The sequence below is a fragment of the Pelophylax lessonae genome (assembly GCF_965119305.1).
Source record: "Pelophylax lessonae genome assembly, chromosome: 3".
Taxonomy (NCBI): domain Eukaryota; kingdom Metazoa; phylum Chordata; class Amphibia; order Anura; family Ranidae; genus Pelophylax; species Pelophylax lessonae.
Window position 1 is genome coordinate 231,872,037 of NC_138770.1, and position 5,912 is coordinate 231,877,948.

At 45.0% G+C, this 5,912-nt stretch overlaps 1 pseudogene across 1 annotated transcript; it reads left to right on the forward strand.

Moving 5' to 3' along the window:
- Nucleotides 1–3,141: 3,141 nt before the first annotated feature.
- On the forward strand, nt 3,142–4,109 carry LOC309550137 (E3 SUMO-protein ligase ZBED1-like; annotated as a pseudogene). Its single transcript has 2 exons — nt 3,142–3,444; nt 3,653–4,109. The product of its transcript is annotated as an E3 SUMO-protein ligase ZBED1-like (transcript).
- Nucleotides 4,110–5,912: the final 1,803 nt, after the last annotated feature.

The following is a 5,912-nucleotide window of genomic DNA, read 5'->3' on the forward strand; positions in this document are numbered from 1 at the left end:
ATTTTATTTTCTTGCGTTCATTCGCATTTGTTTTTCGGTTATATTTCTCACACGATTTTCACATCATTGACAAGAAAATCGTTAATTTTTCAAAAAAATTCCAGCATGCCTGATCTCTCATATTTAATGGCCACATGGAAATCGCCCATTGCTGCAGCCCGCTAATGGTGCGAAATTTTATTTGATTATGGCCGGCCTTATTAAATAAGATTTTCGAAAGAAAATTCTTCTGAAATTTGACCCATGTATGGCCGGCCTTAGTTTACTAAAAATGAGAATTTGTCTGGTTTTAGGGATTGCATCCACAAGAGGTATAACATGGCAATCCTCATATGAGCACACATATACATACTGATTGTTAATGTATATGTGAACCTTCACCTTGCAAAACAGCCTATTCAGTTTAAAATGGATATGCACATCAAAGCAATTGTGTATACCGTATAAAAATACCTTTTTTATACGTGATTACATACTCTCTGTTCTCAGCTGCATAAATGGCTTAGCTGGGGTGGAGAATGCAGGGGGGGGGGGGGCAGGGTTGTGTCAGCAGGAGGCAGAGAGAGAGAGAGAGAGAGAGCAATACACTGAATGTCTGTGTGTGTGTGGGGGGGGGGGGGCTGTTGGTGTCTTTAACAGACTAGGGCCCCAGTCATGATGAACCTTGGCACCCCAGATGTTTTGGAACCACATTTCCCATAATGCTCAACTACACTGCAGAGTGCATGAGCATCATGGGAAATGTAGTTCCAAAACATCTGGGATGCCAAGGTTCACCATTACTGGACTAGGGCATTGGAGGACAAGCATGCTGTTCTCCCAGCACAGCCAGAAAACTGACCATGCTGGGAAGGATGTGCTTCTATGCTTAGCGTGGTCAGTTTGAAATATGAAAGCAGTGAAAATGGCAGGATCACCAGGTAATTCACACAATGAAAGCAATGCAAAGAGAACAGGATATTTTTTTAACACAAGTACTTGGTAACACAGACACATATTAGGAATATGATATGTTGGGTTAACATACAACCTAAAGGATGAGTACATATATTACACCAAATTGTAAATAGAGTTTTTAACTCTATTGGTAATTTATTGTGTGCCATGAAGGCAGCCTAGCTTCCCATGAGGGCTCCCATGATGTTACATCCAATGTTGTGGATCCAATGTCAATGTCAGCTGACTTTTGTTTATTTCAGAACTGCAGTTGTAAAGAATTCTGAATGATCTCAGAAGCGTCTCACACTAATGTCAAAAGTCCTTTGAATTTGCTCATTAAAGTCATATCACACCAAATCTTGCCACATTGACCCACCCTGCTCCACCCTAGATTAGTTAGTACTCCCCCCAAGGGGTTAAATGTGACCCTAGGGGACTGATTCTAACTGTGGGGGGGGACGTGGCTTCTGAGATGACCATAGAAACATGTGATCCTATAAAGCAGGATCACATGAGCTCTGTGATCATTCCAGAGAGAAGAACGGTCAGCTGTATTTACAACAGCCGACCGTCCTCTCTCTGCGGAGAGCGATCGCGGGTGTCAGGCGGAAATCGGAGCCGCCTGACACACGCATCAGCTTTTCCGCTGCCGAGTGAGGTCGGGCGCTCGCCCCCTAGCTTCCCACGCACGACCGATGTAGATCTATGTCGGTTTGCGCAGGAGAGCCACCCTGCCGCAGTAAATAGGCGGCGGGTGGCTCTCCTGCGCAAACCGACATAGATCTACATCGGTCGTGCGTGGGAAGCTAGGGGGCGAGCGCCCGACCTCACTCGGCAGCGGGAAAGCTGATGCGTGTGTCAGGCGGCTCCGATTTCCGCCTGACACCCGCGATCGCTCTCCGCAGAGAGAGGAAGTGGTTAAATAAGACAAGGAGTAATGTAATGCATTTGATGTGATTCATTTGAGCAGTGTTTTGTTCTTTATGCCCCGAGTCTTAAACTTCAACTAACTTGTGGGTCAGACCGAGGCGTGGAGAGCAGACACTGTGCTTTAGAACTACATCATGGCCGCTAGCCAGACTGAGATTTGGAATGCATTAGGCCTGCGGAATATAATCGAAGCATCGATGCATCGCGATTCGACCCTTCGTGATTCTGCATCGATGCGGGGTGCCGGCAACATTGATTAGGAAATGACGTCATCAGCCGCTGCCACGCCCTATCGCGCCTGGGAGAAAAAAGTCACAAGATCACAGCTAATTGGTGGATTAGTGCGGGAAGTCACAAGAAGACAGCTGATTGGTGGATTAGTGCGGGAGCTTAATAAAAAGGCTCCGCCCCTCCTCTTCCCTCTCTTTGACCCGGGCCAAGGCGCAGCAAGAACATCCCCCGCATGTATCGGCGTCCCACCTGTGGCCTTGCAGCTAAGAAGCCAGCCAGCCAAGCCAGTCCAGAAACTAACCAAAGCTGTGGCAGCTTTCATCGCCAAGGACCTACGGCCTTACTCAGTTGTGGACAACGCCAGGTTTCGCTACATTTTGAAGACGCTAGAGCCACGTTATAAGATCCCGTCACGCAGTCACTTTACAGAAAACATTATACCTGCACTCTACCACGACACCAAAGCTCAGGTACTTGCGTCAATGAACCAAGCCAGTCGAGTCGCAATAACGTGCGATTCATGGACTTCAGTCACAACGGAGTCCTATGTTACAATAACAGCACATTACGTTACTAAGGACTGGCAGGTCTTGTCACATGTGTTGCAAACGAGAGCCATTTATGAGTCTCACACAGGTGCTCATCTGGCAGAGCTACTGTCTCATGTCGTGGAAGAATGGCAGCTGTCTGATAAATCTGTAGTGCTTGTGACCGACAACGCGGTGAACATGATAGTTGCAGCTCAAGTTGGTAAATTTCCTCATGTTAAATGTTTTGCCCATACACTCAATTTTGCATGTCAGCGGGCACTGAAAGGGGCCACACTCTCCAGGCTTCTCGCCAGAGTGCGACGAATATCCACATTCTTTCATCACAGCACTAGAGCAAGCCACTGTCTAAAAAAGAAACAGAAATTTCTGGGCCTGAAGAATCATAAGCTAATAGCTGTCTTCAGAAGTCAGAAAAGGAGAGTCTGATCTCTGCACTCTCAATGAAACAGATGTGTCAAATGCAGAGGACGCTGTGAGTGCATTAAAGCCAATGAATGATGCAACCTTGCTGATGTCAGAAGAGCGCAACCCAACAGTGTCTCTCATTGCCCCTCTAAATGCACAACTGCTCCAGAGCATGACAGACACCATGGGAGACACACCCTTGACCCATGAGATCAAGAATGCCATTAAAACAGATCTCCTGAAGAGGTACAGCAGTGAGGCAGAGAAGAAGATCCTTCATACAGCCTCTGCACTGGATCCTCGCTTTAAAGGACTGCCTTTTATTCTCACAGAGGAGGAGAGATCGGAGATATACAGAGGAGTGACTGAGGAGGCTGCATCTTTGGAGGTAATTAGAATTTCATCATGTTTCCTCTCAGACAGCTAGAAGCTCAGCTACATTGTATTGTGTTATAACAAGCCCTGATTCACTGATGCGGTGTGGGAAGTGGAACTGTATGGTATGGATTACCGTGCGGTTTCCCACACCTCATCAATGAATCACACTCTTAGTCAGTTCAGCTCTTCTTATACTATTATATTTTGTTCAAACACAGATTACATCTAATAGAAGGACAAATGTGGATGAAGTGCCTAGGGAAAAAGCAACTGTGGAAGAAGAAACACCCATTGAGGACAGCCATTCTCCTCCCAAAAAAAAAGGCCACAACATCGCTGCTCATGACTTTGCTGGGGCAGTCTTTTACTGATGGTGCAATAGAACCTAAGACCCCCTATGCCAAGGCAGAAGATGAAATGGAAAAATATTGTAAAGCCCCACCTCTGCCTCTCACTGACGACCCTTTGAAATGGTGGCGTGAGCATGAGGTCATATTTCCCCTCCTCTCTCAGCTGTCAAAGCAATACTTGTGTATCCCAGGTACAAGTGTATCTGCAGAGCGGGTTTTCTCTACTGCAGGAGATGTTATAACAGCGAAAAGAAGCAGTCTGAAACCTGAGCATGTGGATCAGCTAGTGTTCTTACAGAAAAACCTACATGTTCCCAAATTCTAAGCACTGCAATAATTACTAATTCATGTTTTTAATGAATTAGTAATTACTAATTCAGTCTGCCAGTCCCACCAGTGTTTTATAGCTTTATAGCACTGATGGTTTGTTTTTGAAGATTGTCCTGTCCAATGTGTCAATTGCCAATATTCAGTTACAGATGTAATCGACGTGGTAGAGTGCTGCTCAGTGCAGTGCAGGTAAAGATTTCTTTCTGTAACGCGACTGACTGTCATGACAACTCAAGAGCTTATAACGCAGCTCTAGCATTAACTCAACAGCTCTAGCATTAACTCAACACACACAAACACAATCACAGTGAACCTGGAACATTTTATATTTTTTACCGCTTTTCTGGCACTGGAGAGATGGAGAATGGCTTGTTTTCAAAAATGGTCCATTCACATAAGTGAATTGATATTTAAGCTTAAGCTTATATTTATATAACTCCCCTCTAGCAGCCATCAACTCACTTGAGTTGACTGGCAGTTGCAGGGGGAAACAAACATCACGGTATACATGGAAGTTATGCAGCAGTGCACTATTGCCAGGTTCACCTTTGATGTTTGCTACTAGTCAGGAAGTGCTCTGTTTTGTAGAGGACAGGTTATGGCACACACCTGGAATTTATTGCAAGGCATGTCTGTCTGTGTCTGGTGTCTGTTGTACTCTGTAGCAATAGCAAGTGTAGGGGTTCCCTCAACCAAACAAATACTAAAGGCCCGTACACACGTACCGATCGTCGGCATACAAACGTCGGTGGACGAAGGATCTGCCGATTGTACGCGTGTTAGTATGGTGCCTCCGACAGATGTCTGCGCACAATCCGCGGACAAAAGTCTTTCGTGCAAACATGAAAATATTTGTATGCCGACACCAGAACGGACGATTGTTCGCCTGTCAGTACACAATTCGGCCGACAGACCGCAGATTTGCAAGACTGGGCATGCTCAGAAAATAGAAAACACAGGGAAAGTTAACCATTACATGACATCACTTCTGCAGTCGGCGGACAAAATTCTTGTGCTGTCCTTGTGCTGTCTTTGCACTTTTCAGCAGACACCGACATCCCGGGGAGAAAAGAGGAACATTTGTATGCCGACCATCGGTACGTGTGTACGGGGCTTAAAGGTAAAAGTGTATCTAGACAACTGAAGGCAAGCCAGCCATGGTACAGGAAGGAACATCCTTGAAAGATTAAATCAATCATACATTGAAGCGTAAAACCTTGATTAAATCTTTACTGGATCACAAATACACACAAACCTGACCTAACCCATATGCCTTAAGTTGTCCATTGCCAATGCCAAACCTTTCTTCTCATGATTCTGATGCAGACAATCGTGTTGTGTGTTTTTTTGTGATCCCATGAAGATTTACTCAAGATTTAAGCTTCAGTTGATGATTTACTCTGTCAAGGGTTTTCCTTCCTCTAATGGTCGCTTGGCTTGGCTTCAGTTGGGTTTAATCGTGGTAGAGACAGAGACTGTCTGCAGGACAGGTAACGTTTTCTGCAAAGTAAGTGACATAAAGTGACATAAGTGAATTGATAAGCTTAAAGCTTATATTTATAACTCCCCTCTAGCAGCCATCAACTCACTTGAGTTGACTGGCAGTTGCAGAGGGAAACAAACATCATGGTGAACATGGAAGTTATGCAGCAGTGCACTATTGCCAGGTTCACCCTTGATGTTTTCTACTAGTCAGAAAGTGCTCTGTTTTGTAGAGGACAGGTTATGGCACACCTGGAATTTATTGCAATGCATATATTCACATAAAAGGATTTATATATAATGTTTTGTGGGAATT